Below are 13,664 nucleotides of genomic sequence, written 5' to 3' on the forward strand. Positions count from 1 at the left end.
GCTTTACTCATAGAGTTATCAGTTATTTTTCTGGCTATTTCACTTGAAGTAGCCATGCTTTGTCTTTTTTTCTATGGAGATACATGGCCAAAACTAAGTCTTTTCACCAGCTGGATGATAGGAAATTTGATAAAATTTGAGCAATATAAAAACTTTCCCATTGGCTTTATATGATTGAATTTCCACTATGTAAAATTAAACTAATTATTTCTTATGCTACCCAGTATATAGTTTATTATTTGAAAACTATATCCCCATTTTCCTCAAGAACATAATTTTGTCTTTTGCATCTCAGTGCAGGGGTTGAATAGCATAATTTCTTCTCCTAGAAACACATTTTCTGCTGCTTGTAGCTACTATTTCTATTTTTTCATCAACAGCTACAGGAAGAAGTGGAGTTCCTGACATCTCTGTAATCAGTGGTATGATCACATACCCCATATTGACTTTTTGTTTTGAAGTTAATGCTGCTGACTGTCTCTTCAGTACCTTGAGCTTGACCTCTAGCTTTAAGCAGTAAAGGTCTCAAAGAAAATCGGTTGCCAGAGTCAGTCTGTTTGCTTGTGTCCTCCTAACCCACTGATGGCACCTCTGACTCCTTGACATTGTATTATTTGTTTCTCAGAGAGGTAAAGCAATTTTTTTTTCCTCTGTCACCCAGGCTGGAATGCAGTGGCGGGATCTTGGCTCACTGCAACCACCTCCCGGGTTTGAGCGATTCTCATGCCTCAGCCTCCCGAGTAGTTGGGATTATAGGTGCCTGCCGCCATGCCTGGCTAATTTGTGTATTTTTAGTAGAGACGAGGTTTCACCATGTGGGTCAGGCTGGTCTCAAACTCCTGACCTCAAGTGATCTGCCCACTTTGCCCTCCCAAAGTGCTGGTATTACAGGCGTGAACCACCACACCCAGCCAAAGCAGTTTTTTTTATATATAGGCATTTAATATATTGACTTTGGTTGATTCTTACCTCACTTCCAAGATAATTGCTTCTGTTAAATTACATTTATTTTTAGGCTTGAATCATCCACTATATTTATGAGTTGGTCAGTTCTTTCATGAGTTGAGCTTGTTTTTAAAAGTTCTACTTTTAAAGTCCTCTTCTGTTTCTACTGCAGCCACTTTCACTGTAACATTTATCATGTTGTTCCTGGCAGCCAGTCTTCTTAACTCTCAATCATTACTTTTGGCAGGTTACAGCAGTATCACTTAGGGTTGTCTTAGTTCATTTTTAATGAACATCCAAAAGATGCTCCTGTTGCAATAAAACCATAAAAAAATTAATAGAATAAGGGTTTATTCTATTAATAGGCAGTTTGGGGCTGCTACAGTGGCTCCATGATACCAAATGGTTCTGGGCTCTATCTTTCTTTTCCACTATCCTTAGTATATGACCTTCTTCCTCCTGCTTGCAAAATGGTGGCATACAGAAGCCTTTCCTACATATTCCAGAATATGAAGAAAGACAAGGGGAACAGGGACGTGCCAACTGGTTAAACAACAATCACCATATCAAAGACCCACCCACTAGATTTCTTCTTCTTACTGGCCAGAACTTCGTAGCATGCCTACCCTCTATACACAACAGGCTGCAGAGGAGCCTGGAATATCGCGTTTTAGTTGGGCAGTGACTATCCAGTGCAAAATCCAGATCCCGTTAGTAAAGGATGATGATGGAGTGGATGGATATTAAACAGAGATTCAACTTTCCTGTTCAGAAATATGTTATAACTCCATATATTGCTTTAATTCTATCTATCCTAGATAGACTTACAAGACTAGAATCAGACCTTTAGAGGCACTAACCAACCATTGAAAAGAGGCTAATCACCTCCCATATGTAAATCAAATTGTACAAAAAATTGAAAAAAATACATGTGAAGACCGAAAACATTTTGATTTATCCCATGACGTTTCAGTATTTTTCTGGAAGTATTAAATATTCTAAATTTTTTTTTTGCCCTGATACGGTGGCTCATGCCTGTAATCCCAACACTTTGCGAGGCCAAGCTGGGTGGATCCCCTGAGGTCAGAAGTTCGAGACCAGCCTGGCCAACATGGTGAAACCCTGTCTCTACTATAATACAAAAATCAGCCAGGCATGGTGGTGGGTGCCTATAATCCCAGCTACTCGGGAGGCTGAGGCAGGAGAATTGCTTGAACCTGGAAGGTGGAGTTTGCTGTGAGCCCAGATCACGCCATTACACTCCAGCCTGGGCAACAGAGTGAGACTCTGTCTAAAAACATAATAATAATAAATTAAATAAAGTAAAATTGTTTTTTCTTTTTTGTGTGTGGTAGTGGGCTGGAGGGTATGGTGAGTCTTCGTTGCTGACATGCTAACCCACATCCTGTCTACTTCATCAGTATTTCCTATTGTATTAGAAAGATGAGAAGGTTCCTTAAATTTTGACTCCATAGAGGTGATTCATTTACTGTAGAGCCTTAAGAAAAATACTTACCCTATCTGGGCCTCTGTTTGTCCATCCGTGAAATGAGGACATTGATCATAATAGAAAAGTAGGCAAAGAATATAATCAAGCAATTCACAAAACTATACACGCAGATGACCAATAAAACTATAAGAAAATATCAAGCCTCACTTATGACAAAAGAAGATTAAATTTAAATAAAAAGTCCCTTTCTAAAAATGTAACATAGTAGCAGAGATGTAATACCCAGTGGCAATAAGAATATAAAGAAACAAGTACTTGAGTGTAAAGATAGTCTGAAGTAGTAAACCAGGGCAGCTAGGTGTATTTATCAAAGGTTTTACAAAATGTGCAAAAACTTTTGACCCTGCAATTCTACTTTGAGGAACTTTCCTACCTAAATTTTTGACAAGCACACAGTGATTGACCCTGGTAAATTGACATAAGGTATTTTTAACTCCAGCCAGTTTTTTTCTTTACTGTAGTAATTTGTGTGAAGCTTTCTAAGAAGTAAATATGTAATTTACTGTCAAAGATTTTTTCTTTTAGAAAATCTAAGCCATGAACATTTAATATGTTTTCCTTTTACACTGTATTAGTAAGATAATGGCAATCTTTTAAAAATAAAAATTATTTCTTTGTTCATATCTTTATTTTTGTTTCAATCTGTCTGTCCATTTTGGTCTTGTCTATTTTACCTCTGGGCTCTATCTTTACTACAACCAGTCTTCCTAACTCTTCTCCCAACTTTCAGAAGTAGTTTTCTAACTGTGTCAATGAAGTATTTCCAAATGAAACTTGCCTAATGGTCTAATGCCATAAAGACTTCTGCTTCTGTCTTCATTGGATTTTAGTCAGTAAATTTTCTTTCTTTTTTATTTATTTGTTTATTTATTTATTTATTGAGACAGAGTCTCACTCTCTCTGCTTACTGCAACCTCTGCCTCCCGGGTTCAGGCGATTCTCCTTCCTCAGCCTGCCAAGTAGCTGGGACTACAGGTGTGCACCACCACATTTGGCTAATTGTATTTTTAGTACAGGTGGGGTTTCACCATGTTGTCCAGGCTGATCATTGAACTCCTGACCTCAGGTGATCCACCCACCTCAGCCTTCCGAAGTGCTGGGGTTATAGAAGTGAGCCACTGCACCCAGCCCATATTCAGAAGTTTTCTACAGTTTTTTTGTTTTGTTTTGTTGTGTTGTGTTTTTTTGAGATGAAGCCTTGTTCTGTCACCCAGGCTGGAGTGCAATGGTGTGATCTTGGCTCACTGCAACCTCCACCTCCCAGGTTCAAGCGATTCTCCTGCCTCAGCCTCCTAAGTAGCTGGGATTACAGGCGCCCGCCACCACGCCCGGCTAATTTTTGTATTTTTAGTAGAGACAGGCTTTCACCATGTTGGCCAGGCTGATCTCAAACTCCTGACCTCAGGTGATCCACACTTTTGGAGGCCGAGGTTGGCGGATCTACAGTATTCTAAAACATGAAATTGTGCCTCTTCCCAAATTTATTCTCAGACTTATTTTTTTTTACTAGTTTTATTTCTGCATGGCACATTAGAAAGAGAGAAAGCCAAAGAGAGAGGGGAGGGGAAAGAAGAGACAAAGTGGGGCCGATGGGATAATTGAGTTCATAGAAACACAGTGAAGTGAATCACTTTACGAAACTGATAGCAATATCATTTCTAGAAATGATGTGAATTTACAGTTTGAAATGGTAAACTTTTTTTTTTTTTTTGAGACAGAGTCTCTCTGTCGCCCGGGCTGGAGTGCAGTGGCGCAACCTCGGCTCACTGCAAGCTCTGCCTCCTGGGTTCACGCCATTCCCCTGCCTCAGCCTCCCCAGCAGCTGGGACTACAGGTGCCCGCCACCAGCCCGGCTAATTTTTTTGTATTTTTAATAGAAACGGGGTTTCACCGTGTTAGCCAGGATGGTCTTGATCTCCTGACCTCGTGATCCGCCCACCTCAGCCTCCCAAAGTGCTGGGATTACAGGCTTGAGCCACCGCGCCCGGCCAGTAAACATCTTTTTATAGCTAATGGGCACTTTTAGGCTAACTGAGCAGTGAACACTATTAAATATATGAGAAGCTTTTTAAACCACCTTCCAGTTAACTCATAACTACTTGCCAGGTTGAGACTTTCTTTTCTCTGTTCATGCCAATTTTTGCCCAGAGCATGCTGGAAAAGCTACTAGATTACTGTCACATATACCAGGCATGGCTCTGTTAACCTGTTGAGTTGTATTATTGCTGAAAAGTTATTTATTCCAGCTATTCTTGACATTTTAATTATATATTTTTATTAGTATAAGAAACCAATGACATACTCATATGAAAAAATATCTCCGTGAAATAAAGCAAAATGTTGTGGAAAAAGGATGCAGGTAAGTCATTTAAAAATTGCTGTTGTTGATGCGGGAGAGGATTTGGAGAAATAGGAACACGTTTATGCTGTTGATGGGAGTGTAAACTAGTTCAACCATTGTGGAAGACAGTGTGGCAATTCCTCAAGGCTCTAAAACCAGAAATACCATTTGACCCAGCCATCCCATTACTGGGTATATGCCCAAAGGATTATAAATCACTCTACTATAAAGACATATGCACACGCATGTTTATTGCAGCACTGTTCACAATAGCAAAGACTTGGAACCAAACCAAATGCCCATCAATGATAGACTGGATAAAGAAAATGTGGCACATGGCCAGGCGTGGTGGCTCAAGCCTGTAATCCCAGCACTTTGAGAGGCCAAGGCGGGCAGATCACCTGAGGTCAGGAGTTCAAGACCAGCCTGGCCGACATGGTGAAACCCCATCTCTACTAAAAATACCGAAAATTAGCCGGGTGTAGTGGCGGGCACATGTAATCCCAGCTACTCAGGAGGCTGAGACAGGAGAATCGCTTGAATCCAGGAGACAGAGGTTGCGGTGAGCCGAGGTCATGCCATCGCACTCTAGCCTGGGCAACAAGAGAGAAACTCTGTCTCAAAAACGAAAAAAAAAAGAAAATGTGTAACATATACACCATGGAATACTATGCAGCCATAAAAAAGGATGAGTTCATGTCCTTTGCAAGGACATGGATGAAGCTGGAAACCATCATTCTCAGCAAACTAACACAGGAACAGAAAACCAAACACCACATGTTCTCACTCATAAGTGGGAGCTGAACAGTGAGAACACATGGACACAGGGAGGGGAACATCACACACCGGGCCTGTTGGGGGGTCAGGGGCTCAGGGAGGGATAGCATTAGGAGAAATACCTAATGTTGATGATGGGTTGATGGGTGCAGCAAACCACCATGGCATGTGTATACCTGTGTAACAAACCTGCACGTTCTGCACGTGTATCCCAGAACTTAAAGTATAATTTAAAAAAATAAATACATCCAAAAACAAATTGCTGCTGTTGAATTAGGTAACGGTTACTGAATATTGGGAGACTTTTTGAAACCTTAAAGGTTGAAATTGGTATTGGATTTCAAATGTCTACATACTGACTAGCCCCACTTTCACACAACCAGAACTGAAAAGGATGTGAAAAAGACAATACTGAACCTAAGTCATCAGATTATATGGTGATCGTTTGGATCTTGTCTACATGAAAAAGCAGCAAAGCAGCTTCAAAGCAGCAAAACACTTCTCCATATACTTTTTTTATTCTTTAAGAAATATTTTAGTTAATCAGCCAGCAGACTTGAGTGTCACATAAAAGGGCTTCTTCTGTAGTTTCTCATAAATAATTTGCTGATTCTGGGAACTCTAAAAGGTAAATATTTTATATAGCATGTGTATATTGTAAATTACTTATAAAAATGTTTTAAAAGATCTAATTCTGAAATAGTGAATAACTAAAAAATTACAAATGCTATTCTCAAATAGTAAATAAGTATATATGAGCTTTCAAGTTAGAACTAAAATTTCCATGATGTGATATCTTTTTTAAGATTTATTTATCAAGGAATATTGTAATTTGGGAGGATTTTTTAAAAGCAGATTTTATTTTTTCTGTCCTTCACAAAAACTGAATCTGAGCCTTGGGAAGTCAGGGCAGCTGCATCATAATATGACTTGCCTGGGGTTTGGTATTTTGCTGAGATATCTGCCAGTTGGAATTAGAACCCTATGGGTATAACTAGGGTAGACTTAATTATTGGCTTACTGTATTTAAATCAAAATGAAAAGCTCATACAAAATTTTGTACCCATACTCTGAAAAAATGTGGAACTGTTTTTGGACTAAAATTTTATAGCTTTTGTGGCTAATGAGGCATGAAATAAATTGGCTCAAACTGTTCAGAGTACAGTGGTACAGTGTGCATTTTCTAATTCCCAGCCCTTGGGATCCCAGCAAAGGTCACAAATTAAACAAAGTCAGGATTAATCAAGACTATAATCAAATAAAACTCAATCATTAATCCTCTTCTGAGTTACAATAGAGTGATTGTGTAATTGTGTGAGAAGCACTGGAGAGGGCTCTTTTGTAGTGCATAGGAAAATCAACATTAAGGTGTCAAACAGAAAAGTGAAACCCTGCAGGTGAAGCTGTCTCTGGAGCCAAGAGAAACTGGCAATTTATGCAGAGTTGCAAGTGAACCTTTGGAGTATTGAAAGGGGTGTTGGCACTGAGCTGCAGAACATGTGGGTCTCTCAGTGGGGCCCTCCACAGAGATTAGTTTATGGGCTGCAGCAGGCCCTGTTTGCTGAGAAGCTCAGTGTTTAGGTGCAGCAGCTCCAAGCAACAGTCTCTCCAAGTTAACTGCCAAAAATTTACTGTGTAATTCTCAGCTCTTTGTAATTTTGAAGAAGAGGTTATGGAAAAGCATTTCCTCTGTGGGAGTAATTATGTGTCAGAAAACGCCATTCCTCAGTAAAGGGGGAAGGTTCACAAAGCCCAGCACTTTGGCCTATTTATTCCATGTTCCTGACTTCTGAACTGATGCTTGCTTTATGATAGCTGTCTTATTCTTTCTGCTATTTTATGTTCTATAGTGATATTTTCTTCATTTTTCATCCCTTCATCTCAAGTCAGTCTCAGTTTTATTGCTTTAAAAGTCAACAGTGATACTATCCAGTTCTGCTAAGAGTGAAACTTTAAGAATAAAATTTGATTTTAATTCATCCCTTATTATATGTGAGTGTATTTTTTATATTCGCTTTAAGGATAGTATTTACCTCTATTTGTTAGCTTTCTGCTTTCCTTCATATACCAAATAGAAAAATTCTCATTCACTCACCCCCAAAGCATGTGCCTGTTATCACATGATTCAGTTTGAGTTTCTATATTACACAATTTCTGTTTCTTACATTGCTTTTTCCTATTTATGTACTGAGCTCTCTGTATATGCAGGATACTGTTAGGTACGATATATTTATTATTTTCTTTCAAGTAAATAACCATTATCCATGCATAGCTGGTCAGTCCCATAAATTTTATTACTAAAATATCACTTGGATTATTTTATTAGCAAGACTTTATTGTAATGATGTATTTCAGATTTTGTCTTTCCATTTAGGCTCATATATGTTACATTTTGGTATCATTATTGAAACAAATTCATGAATTGAGTTCCTCATTAGAAAATGAAGGCCTCAGAATTTTGGTAATTGTTTTGGACCATCACAAAAATGTGCTTGGCATGTTTAAATTCTGTATTTTTTCCCATACCTATAATAACTTTTCAAAGTATCTAAAGCTATAATAGAAATGGAATAGCATATAGAATACTTGTGTGTGTGTTTGTATGTGGGGTGGGGGTGGTTCTTATTTTTACCTTTTGTTTTTCTGATTTTATATATACAATGTTAGATATATTGTTCTGCAACTTATATTTCAGTGGAAGAATATTCATGGTTATTTTTTAATGTCAGCATAAAGATCTGCTGTATTCTGTTTAACAACTGCTTTGTGTTCCAGTGTATAGATATTGCATTATTTATTTAATCCTTTCTTGGTTGAAGGTTATTTAAGTTATTTCCAGTTGTGTAATATTGCAGACAATACTGTAAAGAAAATCATTATACTTGCATCTTTTCACATATGTAAGCCTATTTTTCTAGGATAGATAATGGAATTGCTGAGTCAAAACATAATGACATTTTATTTTGAAAACTGTTGCTCGAGCACTCTTATAAAAGGCTCTGCCCCACGTGTGCTCTCACCCAAATGTGTATGAGAGTGTGCATTTCCTTACATTGTTAGGTGTAGTAGATACTATCCATCTTTTCCATTTTTGCTGACTGACTTTTATATTTGAGACATCTTTCTACACCATTACTCACTCTTTTCTCTCCAGCAGAGTAGTATTCCATAGTATTATATTTAATTAGTCCTCCACTAATGAACATTTAAGTTACTTCTAACAGTTTGCCATTACATATGATGCTACAAAATCTTAACAAATTTGTAATGCAAAATTTTCATAAGTATAAGAATAACCTTATTACAAAAGTCATTTCACATGTATGCAAGTATGTCTGCAGGATAAATTCCAAAATGTAACAGAGGGAGTATGTATTTGTAATTCTAGTTGATAGTGTTTTTTTGTTTTTTGTTGTTTTTTTTTGTTTTTGGAAGAGTCTTGCTCTGTCGCCCAGGCTGGAGTACAGTGGTGCAATCTCGGCTCACTGCAAGCTCTGCCTCCTGGGTTCACGTCATTCTCCTGCCTCAGCCTCCCGAGTAGCTGGAACTACAGGTGCCTGCCACCACGCCCAGTTAATTTTTTGTATGTTTAGTAGAGACGGGGTTTCACCATGTTAACCAGGATGGTCTCGATATCCTGACCTCGTGATCCACCTGCCTTGGCTTCCCAAAGTGCTGGGATTACAGGCGTGAGCCACCACGCCCGGCCTCTAGTTGATAGTGTTAAATGAGAAAGGAAGATGGAAAACAGTATGCTACCATTTGTTTACAAGGGGAAGGGTATAAGAATATCCATGTGCAGGCATACATGTTAACATGGTGAGTGCAGAGGAAAATGAGCTTTCAAGTTAGAACCAAAATTAAGGGTACACTGTGACTTAGGTCACAACAGGACATAAACATTTAATTTACTCTGAGCCTCAGTTTCCACATGTATGTAAATGAAGCTAGTAAATGCCTGTTTGATAGTATTATGAGAATTAAATGCAAAATTGTATGTGAAATTATGTGACACCGTGGCCAGCATATGATACGTGTAGTAAATAGTAAGTTCTTTTACATTTCTTTCATTTTGCCAAAGTTATTTCTGTAATATGAAATCCCTGAGAGGTTATATTTAGAGAGAGAAAACTTAGTCATGGAATGTCTGTTATCTAGTCTTCTCTTTTTAAATGTGGATAAGGAGGCCATTAACCCTGACTTGATTTTGACAGTGTCTTTAAAAAAAAAAAAAAAACAACTAAAGCAGCAAGACAGTGACTTCAGAAGAAGTCATAAAAATGTTACCACACAGTGGAAAAATGAACATGAGTGGGAAACTGTTATGTCTGAAAATGAGTATAGAGGCCGGGCACAGTGGCTCACACCAATAATCCCAGCACTTTGGGAGGCTGAGGAGGGTGGATCACAAGGTCAGGAGTTCGAGACCAGCCTGGCCAATATGGTGAATCCCCGTCTCTACTAAAAATACAAAAATTTAGCCGGATGTGGCGGCAGGCACCTGTAGTCCCAGCCACTTGGGAGGCTGAGGCAAGAGAATCACGTGAACCCAGGAGGTGGAGGTTGCAGTAAGCCAAGATCGCGCCACTGCACTCCAGCCTGGGCGACAGAGTGAGACTCCATCTCAAAAAAAAAAAAAAAAAAAAGAGTATAGAATAGAGCTAATATAGTTCTTCAGTGAGGAAAACACCTACTCAGAAGCTATGGCTTCTGCAAGCAATCCTTAAGCCAGGTTCATAGGTTACCAGGCATGTGTATATACTCTTGAATTGTTGTGTGTATGTGTAGGAGAACTGGATCTGCTTATAAGCCAGTGCAGTTTAGCCAGTTTAGCTTCTGGGTAATTCCTACAGAAATAAACTTTGAATTAGACAAACACACACACACACACACACAGTGCAGTAATATCAACTCTCTTAAATAACAAGTACATGTTATCACTAACAGTGTTTTTAAATGTCTGGTGTTCCTTCCAGATTTACTCCTTCACCTTTCCCTTCCAAATCATTTGAATCACAAAGACTTCATAAAACTTATTTGTTAAAGATGTCAAATTAGGAAAGACTGCTAAAACGTTTATTCCTAGCAATTTCTGTTGACATCCAAGCTGCCCTTGAGCATAGTTTCCAACCCAAAAGAATCGAAGAAACCGAGTGCAGTGTTTTTCTAGTGCAATTCTTTTCTTTCTTTTTTCCTTTTTGCTCTTGCTAAAATTTTGCATATTTTATACTAATTTTTATCTTTTTTTCTCTGTATCAGTTTGCTTGGATATGCTTCAGATTACCCAGTCCACTCTTACCTGATAACTTTTTGCCACTTCAGATAGTCAGCATTTGTAACAGTGAGTTATTTGCTGACACAAATATATGTGTAGTTCTGAAAGCCCCCCCGCCCTTTTTTTTTTTTTTTTTTTTACACGGAGTCTCGCTCTGTCACCAGGCTGGAGTGCAGTAGCGGGATCACGGCTCACTGCAACCTCTGCCTCCTGGGTTCAAGCAGTTCTTCTGCCTCAGCCTCCCGAGTAGCTGGGGTTACAGGTGCATGCCACCACGCCCAGCTAATCTTTTTGTATTTTTAGTAGAGACGGGGTTTCACCATGTTGGCCAGGATGGTCTCAATCTCCTGACCTGGTGATCCACCCGCCTCAGCCTCCCAAAGTGCTGGTATTACAGGTGTGAGCCACCGCGCCTGATCTGAAAGCCCCCTTTTTATATTTACTGCTGAAAAGAACAGAGTGAAGGTGATTGTAGGTGCCATAATTAGATTGACTTGATAAACCATTAATCTGATTGTTCTGTAGACCTTCCTCTGAAATGTTACAACAATTCATATTCGGAAACATGCAAACACTAACTTATTCTAAAGTTAATATAGTATCTACTTTTCTTATAAATTTTTGGATGACCTTTATTCAAATTCAGTAAAATATCTGAATGCATAATGTATACACACACACTACATTTCTATATTTCTGAAAAAAGGTTTTAAGAAATACTTTTCCAGTCTCCATGCAGAACATTCAGGTATGGTTTCATGTGTTTTAATATAGTTAGAACTGTACTGAATTAACGGATACCACCACGTTCTTTACTTTGTTTCTCACAATTTCTGCTGAACAGTGTTTCTATTGTTAATAACTCTTTGAAGATGTAACTTCAGTGATTTTCAAATATTTTTCCTATAAGGTCAGCCTGCATATAGGTCGGTTTTCTGTAAATATAGTTTTTGCATGTGGACTACAACATACACAATTGTGGAGCAGGTATGCAGTTTTCCTATTTCTATCCCATTCTACCTGTGTGATATAGAACTATTCAGTTTATATAACATTCAAAAACACCTTTACAAAACAGATTCCAGTATTAAACGTGTCCTTGCTGTCGCCACTGAATTTGTGTCTTCATGATCATTCTAGCTTTTATATCTCACAGCCTCCTAATTGGTCTCCTTGTCCCATTGTGATAAATCCTTCACATTGCCTGCCAACATTACCGGCATAAAATTCAGGTGTGCTGAATCTTCCACCTGAACTTTTTCTGTATCCCCATCGCCCCCGTCATCATTCTCACCCAAAAAATAAATAATAAATAAATAAATATATTTTCTTGATATGCATATACACCTCTTCATGATACGTCCCTGCTTTCTGCTACCCCTATGTGTAATAGTAGTTCGCTTATTCTCATTGGTATGTAGTATTCCACTCTATGACTATACTACACTTTATCCATTCAACCATAAATGGAAATCTGAGTTGTTGCAGTTTGGACATAATACAAATAGACCACATTATGTTTTATTTGCCTCTTATAGTATTTTCCAACAGATTCTGAGCTTATTGAAGGCATGTTATTTTTGTCTTTGTAACTTTGATTTCTAGTGCATTAAATGGCATAGAGTGTTTTTTGGAAGAATACAGGGAAAGAGGAGGGAGGTTACTCTAGTGTTGTAAGAAATTAGACAATACCCACTGCCATTCTTAGTATGGTAATTTTTTTAAAAAATTCTGCACTGTTTCTCAGAATCTTTACTGTAGTTTATGTTCACTTACAGGCTTAGTAATGGAAAAGTTAACTCTCTAGTAACTAGGGATTTGTTTAAACAGCAACTTTTCCATATTGTAACCAAATTCTCCTATTACTTATTATGACCATTGAACACATTTTTACTTCTAACTTAGAAGCGAAGTTGGCTACATGAAATCCGTGGTAGAGTATTCATGTATAAAATTAACCTCTTACAGTTGCTGGAAGAACACTGATAACAGCTGTGATCAGACCTTTACCTTTCTGAACCTTTCTATCTCAAGAATCCACTAGGAGTGAAATTTATCTTAGAATTGGCAGAAGAGAATCCTTATCATGTGAAGTGTAACCTGAGGGAGTAAAGAATTGTGAATTCTAATTTCTTATTTGGATTCATTTATAAATTTGGTCTTTATTTACCCACAATTTTTTTACATGTCCTTATTCATGACTTTGTGATGTTCTGGTAGATCCCTCAGATATTTTGTCCTAGACTTAGGACAAGTTTCTTGATATGCAGCTTCATTGCTTCTTTTCTAAACTAGAAGCAAAAAGCGGAAGTGGCCCCTGTCAGATGATAGTCACTCTAATAGGAAGCAGTATTGATTAATGGGGTGGAAAATCAATTAAAGCTTGTTTTTATGGGTTACATTTTAGAGACAAGTACAGTTAATCCTCGTTATTTGTGGATTTCTATCTGTGAATTCACCTTGTTGCTGAAATGTATTTGTAATGCCCAAATCAATACTCATGGTATTTTCACAGTCATTCACATACACGGGCAGAGCAGCAAAAAACTTTGAGTCCCTCAACGTTCATGTTCCCAGCTGCAGTCAAACAAGATGATGGGCCAGGCGAGCGGTGGCCCAAGCCTGTAATCCCAGCACTTTGGGAGGCCAAGGCAGGCGGATCACTTGAGGTCAGGAGTTCGAGACCAGACTGGCCAACATGGTGAAACTCTGTCTCTACTAAAAATATAAAAATTAGCCGGGTATGGTGGTGCACGCCTGTAGTCTCAGCTGCTCAGGAGGCTGAGGCAGGAGAATTGCTTAAACCCGTATGGTGG

The 13,664-nt window shown here is 38.4% G+C and overlaps 1 protein-coding gene and 1 long non-coding RNA gene across 41 annotated transcripts in view; one reads left to right on the plus strand and one right to left on the minus strand.

Annotated features, from left to right (window-relative positions):
* Nucleotides 1-13,664, plus strand: part of ERC1 (ELKS/RAB6-interacting/CAST family member 1) — a 511,501-nt gene that overhangs the window by 322,791 nt on the left and 175,046 nt on the right. The window lies entirely within an intron of this gene.
* Nucleotides 1-13,664, minus strand: part of LOC129049301 (uncharacterized) — a 117,940-nt gene that overhangs the window by 47,173 nt on the left and 57,103 nt on the right. For all 14 annotated transcript variants that reach the window (XR_008512287.1, XR_008512271.1, XR_010135629.1 and 11 more), the window contains one exon: nt 970-1,254. This is a non-coding gene — a long non-coding RNA (uncharacterized LOC129049301). The remainder of the gene's footprint in view (nt 1-969; nt 1,255-13,664) is intronic.

This window comes from Pongo abelii, chromosome 10 (genome assembly GCF_028885655.2).
Source record: "Pongo abelii isolate AG06213 chromosome 10, NHGRI_mPonAbe1-v2.0_pri, whole genome shotgun sequence".
NCBI classification, from domain to species: Eukaryota; Metazoa; Chordata; class Mammalia; order Primates; family Hominidae; genus Pongo; species Pongo abelii.